Below are 17,538 nucleotides of genomic sequence, written 5' to 3'. Positions count from 1 at the left end.
GCCGGAGTCCCTGCCTGCACTTTACACATAATCTACATTGTCTTTAAACATCACATGATCAGAATCATACTTAATATCTTTCTCTCTCTGTCTTTCTCTGTCGAGCTATACACCCCACTCCTGAGCTCCCAGTGTTTGCCAGTTTCCAGTATGACCACTGCCTCTACCCCTGGTTGGAGTCTCGTCACTTGGTGGTGCTCACTGATGCTGTGGATGGCTCTGTGTGGACAGCCTGTGACCCAGGAGACAGCCATGGACAGAGCCACTTGGGGACTTTCACACTGTCACAGATCTGCAATTACATCTGTCAGCTTGTGACAGCAAAGAATTAGTGTATATAATAACCTCAGAAACTACACTGACCTCATAGTTCTTCATGGGCCAATGATTGCTGTTATGGAAAGGACATTTATCAGTTACAGTTACATTACTTACTGTTTAGTGTCACCCAAATGAGGATGGGTTCCCTTCTGAGCCTGGTTCCTCTCAAGGTTTCTTCCTCATATCATCTCAGGGAGTTTTTCCTTGCCACCATCACCACAGGCTTGCTCATTAGGGATAAAATAGTTTAATTTAAAAATGTATTTTTATTTCTAGTTATTTATTTTTATTTATTTATTTGTTTTTCCCAACTCCTTTCTATGTTTATCTTCTTTTGTAAAGCTGTTTTGAGACAATGTCCATTGTAAAAGGTGCGATACTAATAAAATTGAATTGAATTGAATTGAATTGAACAGTTGTTCTGTGGACAGATTCTCCTACCTGAGCTTTGGATCTCTGCAGCTCCTCCAGTTACCATGAGCCTCAAGGCTGCTTCTCTGATTAATGCTCTCCTTGCCTGGTCTGTCAGTTTAGGTGGATGGCTATGTCTTAGTAGGTTTGCAGTTGTGCCATAGTCTTTCCATTTTCAGATGATAGAATAAACAGTGCTCTGTGAGATGTTCGAAGCTTGAGAAAAATGTTGTTAAAGTGCAAAATTGTGCATGCAGTGCAATTGTGCAAAAGTCCAGCTGAGGCAGCAGGAGTTATGATATAACTCCAGAAAAAGTCCAGGCTCTAGTGTTCTCTTGGTTAAAGGCCTGAATGGCCTGCAGGAAGAAGCTCCTCCTCATTCTTTCTGTGTATGCTTTCAAGGAGTGGGAAGTGCTTCTCTGATCACAACAAAGAAAAGAGTCCATTCTTAGGGTGGATGAGGTCCTTCACTATCTTCCTGACTGGTCCAGCACCACTCAAGATCATCTCCAGGTCAGGTAGTTATATATGTAAAGCGTGGGCTCAGAACACAAACCAGAGGGACTCCACTGCTGATGATGAGGGAGGATGAGACACATTTGCCCACCTGAACTGCTTGTGGTCTGTCTGTCAGGAAGTGGCAGATCCATCAACACAGGGTGGTTTTGTGAACTGTATCAACCCATAGTTTCCAGGTAAAGCCCACAACTGCTTACGTAAACACATTGATATTGTACTGTTGCACCCAATGTGACTGGTGTCCTATATTGAGATTCACAGCCAGCTAAACTCTTTCCTGCATCATTTCCTCCAAGGAACAGGCACATGTTGTATCTGGACAGGATTTATTGCAAAAAATTGTGAAACTGAAATGATGTACAAACACAGAGGAATATTCAGTACCTAAAAATAAATAAAAACCAAGAAGATAGGTACTATCACTCAAAGTGCATTAAAGGGTTAACTTAACCTTGACAATCTCAAGCTCAGCCTTAATGTCTGCTTATGCATCTCAAATTAAATTGCTTAATATGTCCAGAGCATCACACTACTCACAAAGGCTAAAAATTATACAAAACAAATAAACTTACTCATATTGCCACTCAAAGGGCTATTACCAAGCTTATGGCATTGGATAGAGAACGAATCACACCATACATTATTCTCTTTGCTGACGTGGGAAAAGAGGAAGTTCCTGATACATCACTTCCTTTAGCCAAATACAGGTTAAAAACTTTGAAACACATAGAACTGACTCCCCCTAGGGGCTTGAAGGATCAACAACATATAAACAGCTTCAATACACTCCCCGCCTGGCATAATTTTAAAAATGCCACTATAACATTATCTACACAACTAATCTCCTAGAGACAAAAGAAGGACACACTCTGAGATGGGTCTGCAGAAGATCTTCGTTGTCTTCTGTTGCAGGTAACCTTAACCTCCATCTTTCTGACAACTCCATCCTTGCTCGAGAAAGTCTTCACAACAATTCCCATTGGCCATTCGTTTCTTTTAAGCTGCTTTTCCTTTGAAAGGATGATGTCCCCTTCCTTCATGTTTGGTTTGCTACGCTGCCACTTTTGAAAACTCTGGAGCATGGAGATATTCTTTCTGCCATCTGGTCCAGAAGGTATCAGCAAGAACTTGAACTCTCTTTCACTGACATTTATACATATCAGACTGTGAGAAATCTCCAGGTGGAAGTGAGGTTGTGTCAAACTTCTGGGTGAGGAGAGTTGAAGGTGTCAAAATACATGGGGCCTCTGGATCAGAGGAGATGGGTACCAAAGGTCTTGCATTAATGATAGCCGAGACTTCAGCCATTAACGTCGTCAGGACCTCGTGAGTGAGCTTTGGATTTCCTGCTTGTAAGAGCATTGAGTCTAGAACGCGTCGTGCGATGCCTATCATGTGCTCCCATGTGCCACCCATGTGAGATGAGTGGGGAGGGTTTAACACCCAGGAGCACCTCTGTGTGCATACGTAAGCATCCACGCTTGTCTCACCAGGCTTTGGAGGATCCAGCTTCAGCTCCTTGGATGCACCAATGAAGTTGGTCCTGCAGTCAGACCTCAGTTGTTTAGCAGGGCCTCTGATTTATGAAACATTTTTTCATGTTTCACACAAAAAGCATTTATGAAACTTGAAGATGTCATTGTTTTAATTACCTCGATATGGACAGCTCTTGTGGACATGCACGTGAACAAGACTGCCCATCTCTTACTGTTGGCCTGCCCCCCTTTAGTGCAGCGAGCTGTAACTTCCCAGTGTACGAATACATCCAGGCCAACATACGAAAATGGGGGATCCATTTGCAAATGTTCAGCAGGCACATCTGCTATGATTTGCTGCTCTGTTCTGCCTCTGAGCTTCTTACAAATCACACACTTGTGAATGATGCTGCTTATAGATCTCTTTGCTCCAACCACCCATAAGCCACTTGCTCTCACAGCTCCCTCTGTGAAGTGTCTTCCTTGGTGCTTAACGGCCTCATGATGATGTCAAATGAGCAGTGTTGTGATGTGATGTTTTCCAGGAATCAAAAGAGGGTTGGCTTCAACACTTGGCAGCTTTGACTCTGCAAGACATCCTCCCACCCGCAGTAGGTCCTTGTCATCGATGATCGGATTGAGCTTGTAAAGAGAACTGTTACAAGGCAGGTCTTGTTTTGCTCTAATGCATTTGATCTCTTTTGCATACACTTCGTGTTGGACACATCTGATGATTATGTGTTCTGCATGCATCAAAGCTTCATCTGTGAGGATTGTTTTGCAAAGGTGCCAGCCTCTACAACTATTCTTGTCATTGGATTTGCTGAAACTGTCAGAAATGTGACAAAGGTGGGCAACTGCTTTGACAAGAGAAGTCCATTTTGAATACCTTTCAAAGCGTGATGAACCTAGGTCAGTTAGAGAAACTACGGTAGCAAGCACAGTCACATTCTGGCAGATTTCAACATCTGACTCTGGGTTGTTGAGTTCAAATAGGCCTTTTTCAGGTGTGATGCTGTCAACTTTCAAAAGGAATGATGGACCACATAACCATGTTGTGCTAGCAAGGTTTTCTGCTGTTACAGACCGAGACCCATGATCTGCAGGTTTGTGTTCTGTTGGGATGTATCTCCACTGGTCTGGTAGGGTAGATTGTTTCACCCTCTGCACACGGTTGTTTATGTACACGTGGAATCTTCTGTGCTGGTTGTTTATGTATCCTACCACCACTTTGCTCTCGGTGTAGAATGTGGTTCTGTCTATTTTCATGTCAAGCTCTTCTGTAAGGAGCTCTGACAATTCCACAGCGAGCACAGAGCTCCAGTCTGGGAATGGTGACTTCTGGTGCAGGAGCCAATTTGGCCTTACCCATGACGGACCCAACTTCACTGTGACCGTCTTCATGTGTGGCCTTTAGGTAGGCTACCACAGCTATAGCTTTCACTGAAGCGTCTAAGAACACACAAAGTTCAATGAAGATGGCTTGTGAGATGGAGAATGAGACATAAGTTCGAGGAATGTGCAGTGTCTTCAGATCCTGAAGCGAATCTTGCCACCTTCTCCAGTCATCATACATGTCTTGAGGTAAGGGGCTGTCCCACTCAAGGCTGTTGCTGGAGAGCTCTCTGAGAAGAAGTCGGCCTTTAACAGTTACGGGTGCAAGGAAGCCAAGAGGGTCAAATAGGCTATTCACTGTTGAAAGTACACCACGGCGAGTGAATGGCTTCTGCTCTTGTGGAACATGAAATGTGAATGTGTCTGATGTAGTGTTCCAACTCACCCCCAAGCTTCGCTGGATAGCAACTGTATCTGTGGAGAGATCAAGGTCTTTGATTTCATTGGCTCTATCTCCTGGGGGAAATTCATTCATCACTTCCACTCTGTTGTAGGAAATCTTGTGGAGATATAGATTAGAGAGGGTAAGCATTTTTGAGCTCTCTGTAGGACATCGATAGCTTCAGCTTCAGTTGGGAAAGACTTCAATGCATCATCCACATAGAAGTCTCACTCTACGAAGTTTCGTGTGTCATGTCCATATTCACCTTCTGCCTCTTTTGCTGCCATTCTCAGCCCAAATATTGCCACTGCTGGAGAGGGACTGTTTCCGAAGACGTGTACTCTCATACGATAGTCTACCACACCTTTGGTAAGGTCATTGTCCTCATACCATAAGAAGTGTAGGTAGTCCCTGTAGTCTTCCTGCACCACAAAGCAGCAAAACATCTGCTCAATGTCCGCTATAATGGCAATTGGTTCCTTCCTGAAGTGGAGGAGCACACCCAAAAGGGTGTTGTTCAGGTCAGGCCCCAAGAGCAACACATCACTGAGAGATACTCCCTCAAACTGTGCACTTGAATCAAAGACCACACAAATCTTCCCAGGCTTGTGTGGATGGTAGACAACAAAGATGGGGAGAAACCAGGTCTCTTTGTCTCTGTCCCGAGGTGGTCCGAGCTCTGCATGTTTGTTGTCAAGCATTTTCTTCATAAATTCAATGAAGTGAGCTTTCATGTCTTCTTTCTTGTCAAGCATACACCACAGAGACATTAGCCATTTATAGGCATGTGATCTGTTGTCAGGAAGTAAGTGTCTGGGGCTTCGAAATGGTAATGGAGCAACCCAGCTGTTGGTATTATCTTTGAAGACTCCTTCTTCCATCGTTTTTAGAAAAATCATGTCCTCAACAGATTGTGCTAGCTGGTTGTCATTATCAGTGCTGCAGAATACAGTCTCTTGTAAATTCTCTGCAGTGGGTTTTAAGCATAGCCTCGATAGTTGCTGCTGATGAGAAGTGGTGTTTACTTGACTCAGACTGAAATAGTCACTGTGATGATAACCCAGCCCAAGTTGAGCTTCTGCGCGTATGGGTCATTATGTCTGCCAGTGAACTGCTTCCTCACTTTCTGTCATCGGTGAACTTGATAATGTGGTTGGAGCTGTGCATTGCTGCACAGTCGTGAGTCAGCAGAGTGAACAGCAGTGGAATGAGCAATGCAGCCCTGAGGAGCTCCAGTTCTCAGTGTGGTGGTGCTGGAGGTGCTGTTCCTGATCCAGACTGACTAAGGTCTTCCAGTCAGGAAATCCAGTATCCAATTGCAGAGGGAGGTGTTGATGCCCAGCAGACTCAGCTTCTGGATCAGGTGCTGAGGAATGATCGTATTGAATGCTGAACTCGAGAATCAGAACTGAAATCAGAGCTCTTTCAGGTTTCTCAGCGGGTTCTTCACTGAGGAGAGCAAACCTGTTGGTCATGTGAAGCGGAGAGGAGTGGTGCTCCCGTGGGCAAGCCTTAGCGTTAGCCTTGGCTGCGCGACTATGCCGCCGAGTCGTCACCCATTCACCCTGCTGTGAAGACTCTAATGCTGGAGTTGGGGGGTTACTAACTCCACCTAAGGCATCCAGACACTACACTCCTACAGACACTACACTGCTCTCACCATCACTAACCCTCTCTAGAGTCTGGATGTGCACCTCTAAAGCTAATATCTTCTCCGTTAGAGAGCTAACTAGCGTACACTTATCACAGGTAAAATTAACACTAATGACGTAGGAAGAATTGCTGAACATCCTGCAGCTCAAACACTGAACCAGCTGAAAGTTAGCCATAATGAATGATCACGTACCTTTGAGTGAATCTATCCTCCGACTGCTGTGTAAAAACCGGGGGGGGGGGCTTCACCCGATAGAAAAACAAAAGAACAATTAACTGCAATATGCAAGTAAAGATTTAGCAAACGAAACCTGACAGAGTAAGAAATTTAGGTGAAAGAGAAATAGAACAGTTTACCATAATCTGGACATGCCAATGCAGGTGCATATGACAAGGCAGTCTTTAGCATATCAAATGCTGCTTTTGCTTCCTCTGTCCATGTTAATGTGGCACTAGACTTTGTTTGGTCTGCTGCTTTCACTATGTCTCTAAGTGGCTGCATTCTCATAGCAAAATCACAAATCATCATCCACATATTGCAATATTGTACTGGACACATCCAAATTAGTCAGATCTTGAGCCAGAACTTGGTTGAAAACTGATGGGCTTTCACAATAGCCTTGTGGCAGTCTTGTGTATGTATACTGCTGTCCACCGTAGGTAAAAGCAAACAGGAACTGTGAATCTGGGTGCAATGGAACACTAAAGAATGCTGAGCACAGATCAATTACTGTGTACCATTTTGTTCCTTCTGGAATGTTAGACAAAAGGGTGTGTGGAGGACTTCCGGCGTGACTAACTATGGAGTAGGACGTGTATTTGGAGGCTCCCGCAAAATCTAATTGTTTTGTACTTTTTTGGGTGCATTTTCTTTACCACCCTATGTGTGTGTGTGTGTGTGTGTGTGTATATATATATTTTCCTGTTTAAAGTACTGGATAAGCATACAAATTCTCTTGTTTACGTGCCTTGTTTATTGTAATTTATTTTGCAGGGGCTGTGGGGGATGGTTGAGTTTAGTAGTTGAAAAAAGAAAAAGAAACAGAAACAGCCTTTATTTGTCACATATACATTACAGCACAGTGAAATTCTTTCTTCGCATATCCCATCCTTGGCGGTTGGGGTCAGAGCGCAGGGTCAGCCATGATACGGCATGATAGTTGTAAGTGCTTCAAGGATGTTGGCTCCTGTTGGAGCCTATACAGCTGTTTCCATGGGTAGGGAACTATTGCTGTGTATTAGAGGGGGTGATTGGGGGGGTGGGGTGGGATTGAAGGGTTCACAGTGTGTTAGTTGTTATTTCTGTTTTGTTTTGTTTTCCTTTTCTGTTTTATTATTGTTTCATCAGCCAGGGGGTAGATATGCTATGTCATCTTACTCACATGGTCAATGCACAAGGTTTCAGATGAGTTAAATCATCATAGTACCTCTATTAGATTTATTAGTTGGAACATCAGAGGTATGAGTAACTCTGTCAAACATTCCAGGGTATTTTCACATTTGAAACGCCTTAATTCTGATATTCTTTTCTTGCAGGAAACACATTTGAGGAATCAAGATCATTTTAGGTTACGATGCCCATGGGTAGGGAAAGTTTTCCATTCCAATTTCAATTCTAAAGCCTATTCTAAAGTCTATTCTGATACATAGATGTGTTAAATTCACTTGTAACAAAGTTATAACATAGTAATGGCAGGTATCTTATTATTGCAGGTCAATTATTAGATAACCCAGTGCTGCTGGTCAATATGTACGCCCCAAATTTTGATGACACAGACTTCATTAATAAGTTATTTGAGAAACTTCCTTTTCTTGATTAGTCATAAGTTAATATTTGGTGGAGATTTAAATTGTGTTATTAATCCGATTCTTGATCGTTCAGCTGCTCGGAATCTGTTGGCAACAGACATGTCTAAATCAATTTCAGAGTTTATGGTGAAAAATGGTTGTGTAGATCCTTGGCGATTTTATAATCCCCATATCAAAGAATTTTCACAAGTTCACCAATCATACTCCCGTATCGACTATTTTTTTGTAGACAGTACTTTTATTCCCAAGATTGAGTCCGTCAAATATCATGCCATAGTCATATCTGACCATGCACCTCTTAGTTTGGAGATTAAATTAACAGTACAATCTCGATATTCATCGCCATGGAGGCTTGGCGTACTTCTGATGATGACTTCAATGACTTCATTTCAACATCAATTGATAATTTCATTGCAACAAATCAAACTGGATCTGTAACATTCTCTTTTTTATGGGAATCTTTAAAAGCATATTTACGGGGACAAATAATTTCATATTCGGCATACATGAGTAAGAGACGTAATACACAGATAAAAGAACTCACCTCTAGTATTTTAAAGATTGATCAATTAATGGCTCACTGTTCATCTCCACATTTACAGAAGCGACGAGTTGAACTGCAAACTGAGTTTGATCTTCTTACTAACTTATGAAGCTGAACGCTTACTACTGCACTCTCGTAGTCTGTATTACGAACACGGTGATAAAGCAGGTCATTTGTTAGCTCATCAGCTGCGACTGCGAGCTGCATCACGATATATATCACAGATTAAGGATTCCTCTGGCACTCTAGTATCTGATTCAATAATCATTAATAATGTGTTTAAAGAATTCTATATGTCCCTCTATCAGTCAGAATTCCCATCGGACTCTGACATGAGTAATTTTTTGCAAAGTCTTAACATTCCCCATGTAAATGAAATGGACGTTAAAGACCTTGATGCTCCCTTATGCATGGGTGAAACTGCAATTAAGGCTCTACAAAGAAATAAAGCTCCTGGTCCTGATGGTTTCCCAATTGAGTTTTTTAAGAAGTTTAAAAATAAACTGGCCCCGCTGCTCTTGGATGTGTACAATGAGTCGTTACAACGTGGCTCACTTCCTAAGACTCTAACACAGGCCTCCATTATATTGCTTTTGAAGAAGGACAAGGATACAGCACTTTGTAGTTCTTATAGACCTTTGTCACTACAGAATGTGGATGCAAAGATACTTGCCAAAGTTCTAGCCAGTCGAATTGAAAGGATTTTACCAAAAATAATATCTCCTGAGCAAAGAGGATTTATTAAGGGGACACAGATGTTTTTTAATATTCGTACACTTCTTAATATAATATACTCTGGACAGTCTGCTGAAACTCCTGAGGTGGTAGTCTCACTCGATGCTGAAAAGGTATTTGATCGAGTGGAATGGAGATACCTTTTTGAGGTGCTTGGGAGATTCGGCTTTGGTAACGGTATTGTATCAGGGATTCGGCTTTTATATGCAACTCCCCGAGCCAGTATTCACACTAATAATGTTCAGTCCAGTTATTTCAACTTAACCCGAGGTACTTGCCAAGGATGCCCTCTTTCTCCTCTGTTATTTGCTCTTGCAATGGAACCATTGTCAATCGCATTGAGATCTACTTCTCTCTGGCAAGGAGTTTTGTATGCTGGCTCTGAGTTTAGGGTGTCATTTTATGCAGATGACCTGCTGCTGTATGTATCAGATCCGGTATATAATATGCCTGTAATTATTTCAATGTTAGAGAGGTTTGGGAAGTTTTCTGGCTATAAAGTGAATATTCTTAAAAGTGTGTGCTACCCGATAAATAACTTAGCATTGCAGCTCAAACAACATAATATTCCTTTCAAGTTAAGCCGATCTGGTTTTAAATATTTAGGTATTAATGTGACTCGTTCTGTGTCCTCCCTTTTCTCTGCTAATTTTTCACCACTACTTGAACAAATTAAGTCAGATCTCAGTAACTGGAGGAATTTGCCATTATCTTTGATTAGACGGATAAATGTAGTCAAGATGAATATTCTACCTAGATTTTTGTTTTTGTGTCAAAGTACTCCTGTGTTCTTATCTAAAGTTTTTTTAAGTTGATAGATCAAACAGTCAGTAACTTTTTATGGAATGGAGGAGTTCCCAGGATCGCTAAATCATTACTTCAGAGATGTAAATTTCAGGGTGGTCTTGCATTACCAAATTTTCAGATATGTTATTGGGCTGCTCATATACATAAAATAATATATTGGACTAATCGCTCAGGATTCCAATGGGTTCATTCGGAAGCTCAGTCATGTGCCAAATCATCCCTGGTCGCATTGGTGACATCTTCACTACCTGTTAAGCCATCTGATTTTACATCTGAATCAATCCTGTGGTATTGTCAACGCTTAGAATATGGTATCAATTTAGGAAACATTTTAAGTTTACATCGTTTCAATATTGGCCCCGTTAATTAACAATCACCTATTTCCCCCTTATATGGATATTTTTATACAATGGTATGATAAAGGTTTGAAGTCTTTTCAAGATCTGTATAAGAACAATATTTTTCGTGATTATGAGGAATTTAAAAAGCTTGACTTACCATCACCTCACATATTTAGATATTTCCAGCTGAGACTTTGTGCCTCATCATTGTTCTTGGAGTTTCCAACATTACCACCAAAGATGATCTGGGAAGACCTGATACTATTAAAGCACCAACAGAAATCTTTGGTAGGTCAAATTTATAATCATCTTCTCCCTCTTGATAAACCTGGCATTGTTGAAATTAAAGCAAAATGGGAGAGTGAATTAGGAATGGTGTTCACAGAAAGGTAGTGGGAGTCTTATACAATTTAAAACTTTTTACAGAGCTCATTTTTCAAAAGCTAGACTATTAGTGAGAGCTGTGACAGATGTCACCAATCATCTTGTGATTTAAGTCACATGTTCTTCCTTTGTCCAAAGCTACAGGGGTTTTGGTATGATTACTTCAAGACTATGTCAGAAATTCTTAATATTAATATTGGCGTCTGCCCTGGTGTAGCAATTTTTGGAGTGCCATTGGATTTACTTAAGTATGATAAGATGCAATTAGATATTTTAGCTTTCACATCATTGATTGCCAGGCATCGCTTGTTTGGAAGTCCCCCAAACCACCAATTATATCTCAACAGCTTAAAGATGTTATGTCCTTTTTAAAATTGGAAAAAATATGATATTCTATTAGAGGTAATCTTACGAAATTTGCCAATAGATGGCTGCCATTTGTCAAATACTTTAATTCTCTGCAAAGTCTGCCCCCTGACTGATACCCTCTTCTGTTATTATTATTATTATTTATTTATTTTTATTTTAATTTTATATATATAAAAAAAATATTTTATTTATTTATTTATTGTTATTATTTATTTATTTTTTGTTATTTTTTATTATGATTATTTTTTTTTTTTTTTTTCTGTGTGTGTGTGTTTGGTTTGTTTTGTTTTGGGTTTTGGTCTTCTCTTTGTCTTTATATTTAGTTGTTGTGTTAAAGGTATAGCACTATGTGACTCTGGTCTGTTTTTTTCCACTACATTTGTTAATCGTTTTTGAAGAGTTACATCGTTTATATTATATTGTACTAATTGTCATTCCTTGCTAATAAAAATCGTTGGAACTTAAAAGGGTATGTGGATCTGGGACTACTGGATTTTCTGCTATCACCACACGGTTTACTGGTCGTAGGTCATGGACTAGTCTCCATTTGTCTGAATTTGGTTTTCTGACCAGAAAGATGGGGGTTTTGCACTGGCTTTTTGTTGGGACCAAAACTCCTGCTTGCACCAGTCCCTCAATCGTTGGCTTTATTCCTACTATTGCTTCTTTTGATAAGGGATACTGTTTCTGATATGGCAACCATGCTCCTGGTTTAAGCTGTATCTTAACTAGACCTGCTGACTTTACCAGTCCGACATCTGTCTGATGTTTGGTCCATAACTGGTCAGGTACTTGTGCTAATGCTTCCTCCCTTTCTTCTTTTGTGAGCTCCTGCTCTTCTGCCCATTGGTGCAGTTGTTTCATCTTGCTATTCTCCATTCTCAAATTCTCAGCCTTACTTATCAGTACAGTCTGTGGCCTTACCTCATCTATCGCTACCTGCTCTATTCTAAGAAAGTTTCTATCTGGGGACACACTGACTCCCTGTCCTACCTGTGTACACTGTATCCCCTGACTTGCTTCCCTCACCATTGGTCCTAATTCTTTTGATTCAAAACCTTGCCCAATCAGCAGGGAGACATGAGGAGCAGCATCAGGAATCTGGTACCACTGTTCAAGTTGTGACGGCAGTTGAACTGTCGCAGCTACCCCTTGGGGTCCTACTATTAGGTTTATAGTCTTCAGAGTATACTGTGTTCTTGCCACTCGTTCATCCCACAAGGCCTTGTATTCTTCATTGTGTCCTTCCTCATTATACATTATCGTGCAATGCCATGGTTCTCTGCTTTCTTGACAATCTGGCCTCATTCTGATAAACCAGGATTTCCACTGTATGTACAGGTCCCTTATCCCACTGTGCATGTCATTTAGTTCCAACCAATACACCTTGTCCATTGTACATAGTTCAAGTTTCTTCTCCATCATGACATACTGTTGAATTAGAAGCTCTGGGAGCTCTACCCATACTCCTCTTTCTCTGCAATGTATTTTACAGAGCACATCTCTTCCAAGTAGATTTGCTGGAGTTTCTGGGAAGAACAGTAATGGTGCTTGCACTGTCACCCCTTGTATATTCAGCTCTTAAGGCTCAGTAAACCGTAAAGTCTGTGTTTTCCCTGAGAAGCCTACTGTTTTTACTGCTTTACTGGAGAGGGGTAGCTTTGAGCCTTCTTTACCTATACTTGTAAATGTTGCACCTGTGTCGATTAAAAATGATGAACGAATTTGTCTTCCCACTATTACTGAGATAGTGGGTTCTTGAGCGGGGTGCAGAGAGGTGGTACACTGCACCAGCTCCCCCTCTGGCTTCTCTGGGCCTCTTCACATGCTTCCCGGGGGTGGCCCCATAGGGCCTGCTCCCGAGTTTGCTCCTTGGGGCTGTTGATTAGGCCCCATCCAGGGTCCCATCCAATTTCCTGGACCTTGCCATCCTTGATTTTGCTGCAAACCTCCTCTTGGGGGCGCCATTTCTTGTTGATAGGCATATGGACAGTCTCGTTTCAGGTGACTGGGGTCTTGACATACCCAACATCCTCTTCCTCCTTGATTCATTGGAGCTCTTCCTCTCAAAGGTTGCTGAAATGCTCCTCCTCCCCGACCATGCCCCTGTCCCTGACCCCATCCTCGATTCTGGGGTGGGTATTGTTGAAATGGGGGGTACATTAGCAGTGGTGGAGGTACATAGTAAGCAGGTTGCAGTTGTTGTGGTGGGACCATTGGCATAGCTTGCATCATGGCTGCTGGCTGTGGCACCGGCGGTGCAGGGTGAGCCACAAGGGGCACTGCTGGTTGTGCCATCAGCACCGCTGCCTGCTTTGCTATGCTTTTCTCTTCTTTCTTCCTTTCCATACTCTCTTGTTTGTTGCGGGCCAATTCCCTCAGCTGAGCTTTGTGGAGCTGCATTACCAGGCTTTCAGCTGCTTTCTTTGCTTCTCTTTCTCTCCACCTGTGCAGCTCCACATAATGTATTACATTAGCCTCGAAGGTGGGCCAAGCCATTGCAGCCAGTCCCATTACTCTATCCAGTTGGTCCTGGACCTCCATTGGAAGAGCTTTCTTTACCATCATACGAAACAGGGTTTGGCTTGCTGCTGTTTCATCCCATGCTCCTCCCATCTCTTCTCTCCATGCTTTCTGTAGTTTTAATACAAATTCTGCTACACTCTCGTTCTCTTCCAGTTTGATTTTCTCCACTCTTCCTGGATCTGCCCGCGTTGGGTATGCACTCCGCAGGGACTTCAAGATTTGATTACGGTGGGTCTACATTGTGAAAAATTTCTATGATTTTGGCCTTACCCAATGACTGAGACAATATTGCTTTGACATCTCCCAATGCCAGTACTTGTCCCATTGTTTGCTCCTCAAACCGTTCACAGATACTTGGCAGTCTGCCAATTAATCCCATTAGGTCCATGAATGACCATGGGACATAGGCCATATCGTTTCTTTTTATTATCACTGGCATCTGGGACGCCTCCACCGGCTGCTCATTGATTTGCTTACCCCTCACTTCCTTATCGTCTTCTGGGGGCCTCTCCTCCACTACTTCCTCTGCACATTGTTTCTGTGCAGTAGATCTCAATTCCATAGTCAAAGGTGGCACTGATTTCTTCATTCTTCTTTTCTCCTCTCCTCTCATCTGGTTTTGTAGTTCTCTCATCGTCTGTCTGGCTTCGTCCATTTTTTGCTCCAGATTACAGCGTGCCTCCCTTATTTCTCACCTAAGATGGGCCAGCTCATCTTCACTTCCTCTTATTCTTATCCGGCTCAGCTCGGCCAACTCCCCTTGTGAGTGCTCTAGTCCATGCACTTTCTGCAATGTTTGCCTATGCAGACTTTTATTCTCTTTCGCATCTATTTCCATCTTTTCCAGTCTTCTCCTTGTTTCTTCCAGTTCTTCTTCCACATGTGTTTGTGTCTGCTCCTTCAGTTCTTCCATTGTTAAGTGGCTGTCTTCCATTCTTTCCATTTGTTCACATCCCACCTTCGTCTTCCCATTCACCCGGGTCATTCCTCGTTGAAGGCTCACTCTCTTCTCTATTTGCTCTTGATGGCGGACCTCTTTCCCATGTATGTCTGGGTACGGGGGTGCTTGTTTGGCCTCCCTGTTCTAGCCACTCCATCTTTCCTTTGAACCTTCCTTTTTCCAGATTCGTCTGATACTCCAGATTATATCTCAGAATATCAGTTTCAATCCCCATTCTTCTATACGACTCTGGATCCCTCATCAGACTTTCCTCACTTCCTTTCAGGTTTCCTTCCTTCCCCTCTGACCTGAAATGGATCTGCTCCCGCTCTCGCTTCAAGCACTGCGCTACTGCTGCGCTCTTTTCCCCATCTTCGTCTTTACTCTGCATATATATTACTTTGCCCTCAAATTGGCCTTCCACTATCTCTAAATTTACTTTCCGTGGTTGCCCTTCCTTTAATAAGACAGGATAGATTCCTGCTGTCCGTGTAGCGGGCATTTCTCTGTATGGGGGTGGTCTCTCCTGCTTCCCAAGCTCCTCTGCTGGTGGGGCTGTAGCTTTTTTTTTCTTTTCATTTCTAAGTGCTCTCTGCCATTCTCCTTCCACTTGGAACCAATCTACAATTTCTTTCTGTCTGTTTTTTCGCTACTCTCTTTCTTTATCTCTCCCCAGCATTCCAGTCTTTCCTTCATCTTTTCACACCTTTCATTATTAAATGTGCCTTCAAGTGGCCGCTGCAACTCCCCACATGTCCGATCATTCCATTTTTTCATATACTTTTTAATTTCTTTCTCTGCTTCTTTGTGCTTCAGTATAATTACCCCTACGGGCGTGGTTGGTGTCTCTTCTCTACTCATGACACACCCTTGTCTGGCCCTATGGGCTTCACTTCTATGACCTAGGTTACTATTTAGAGGTGTCCAGATCAGCTCTACATAAATTTTTATACAGTCACACACGGCCTCACTGGGTTTTTCCTGGATTGTTCTTCAAATACATTTATTCTGTCAATCAATAACGCTGTTCCCAGACCTCTTTCCCACAGCACTATCCTGGGTTTGATTGTAACAACAGCCTTTAACTCTGAACAATAATTATTCTGTATTGGTCTAGCTCCAAACACTTCCACTACGGGCTCATCCTCCTCCCTGTATGGATCATCAATGAAATCATACAATGAAATTACAACCCTGGCCTGTCGGGGCTCTGGGGATGCCACCAATGCACGTAATAATGGGCCCAACACTCGAGGTCTCCAGAGTTTCTTAAGCTGTTCCACCCAATTTATTTCAGGAAATTGTTGACACAATGTGTGTAACCTATCAAACACCATCAATGCCAACAATTTATCACAGATCTGGTGTTATGTTTGTCTTTTTTCAACCCAGTCTCTGTAAGTTCTTGCATCCCAAAAATGTGTTCTCAGCCCCTTTGTTTCTATTGCCAAATCTGCCATACACCACACCCACTGCTACTCTCTCTACCCTTTCACTTTCAGTTTCTCACCTCAACTCTCCTTCTGTGTGATGGGGCTTTCCCCTGTGTCTGTGTGTGTGTGTATATGCGCCGCTTCTATGAGTGTGTGTCTGCTGAGGTTACTTACCCCTCCTCTCTTTCCTTTTCACAGCTTCTGCTTACAACAGTATTTGTATAACAGTACCATTAACCACCTATCCATCTAGACCACTATTCCAACTTCTGCTTCTATTTCTCCTAACACAGTTCCCAAACACACACACCCGCTGCTAGCAGCAATTCTTCCTCCATTAACAGCACATCCCCAACAAAGGCATATCACAACATTTCACAATAACATATTAATAACACGTTAACACTTTAACATATTTCCTCGGGTCCAACCCTGCATCTGAAAACTTTTCCCGTTTTCCACAGTGACACACCGACCTCGGGTCCAACCCTGCGTTCCCGAAAACTAACTATACTGTTTTCCGCAGTGACTCACCAACACCCCTACCATGCAGACCTGTTTTCCATATACAACAGCGGTATCTACGGACAAATATTTCCACCTGCCTTAACCTGCAGGAATTTTTACCATACCACCTGCATTAACCTGCAGGAATTTTTCACTTTTGCCACCTGCTTTAGCCCGCAGGAATTTTCTTGCACACACTTATTCTCTTATGAAACCTTAAAACCTCAAAAAACATCTCTCTGCTCGTTCTCATCTGCCTTTTTTTCCCCTATTTTCACTTCTACCCTCTAGTTCTTGGCATGAGGCCAACTGCCTGCGCCTTCCCCAGGGCCACTCTACTCAGGCTATAGATACAGATTTAACACAGACTTTGAATATAACAGGTGTCTGCTTACCTTTCTGTTTTGATGCTGGCAATCTGCAGCACATAGTAGTTGCGGTCCTAGCTCAGGTTTTTGGACTCACGTCAGCCTTGCCACGCAAGATCCCGGGTTTCGGCACCAATAAATATGTCGAAACTCAGAGCCCCCTCCAAGTGGACATATCACCAGGTGGAATTTTTAGATTGTGTCTATTTCTCTTAGCTTTCCATAATCTTACCCAATGAACTCAATAAACTATAAAAACTTAGCCAAAATAAAGATCTCAGTCAGCAGATGTGAAGAAGCAGGTTTCTTTATTCAGCCATGCAGTCAACAACATGCATTTCTGAAGAGAGCAGCTGGTCTGAAAACCCTGAAAAATTCCCCTCTACTTACACCCCAGGCGCCCCCTTTTCTCTAATTTAAATATTTTCAGCAATTTCCCATTATATTCAGTGTATGGCTACTTTAATCCCTCCTTCCTTAATTTACATACGTTTGCCATTTCCCATTATTTTCTTATTTGTCCCGATACCACCCCTAAATTAATACCATTCTCCCCTTGATGACGTCAATTTTCCTCCTCTCCAGTTCCCCTTATTTTCAGTCAACAATTTTTAAGAAA

This window comes from Hemibagrus wyckioides, linkage group LG04 (assembly GCF_019097595.1).
Source record: "Hemibagrus wyckioides isolate EC202008001 linkage group LG04, SWU_Hwy_1.0, whole genome shotgun sequence".
NCBI lineage: Eukaryota > Metazoa > Chordata > Actinopteri > Siluriformes > Bagridae > Hemibagrus > Hemibagrus wyckioides.
Note: the sequence above shows the minus strand (reverse complement) of the source record.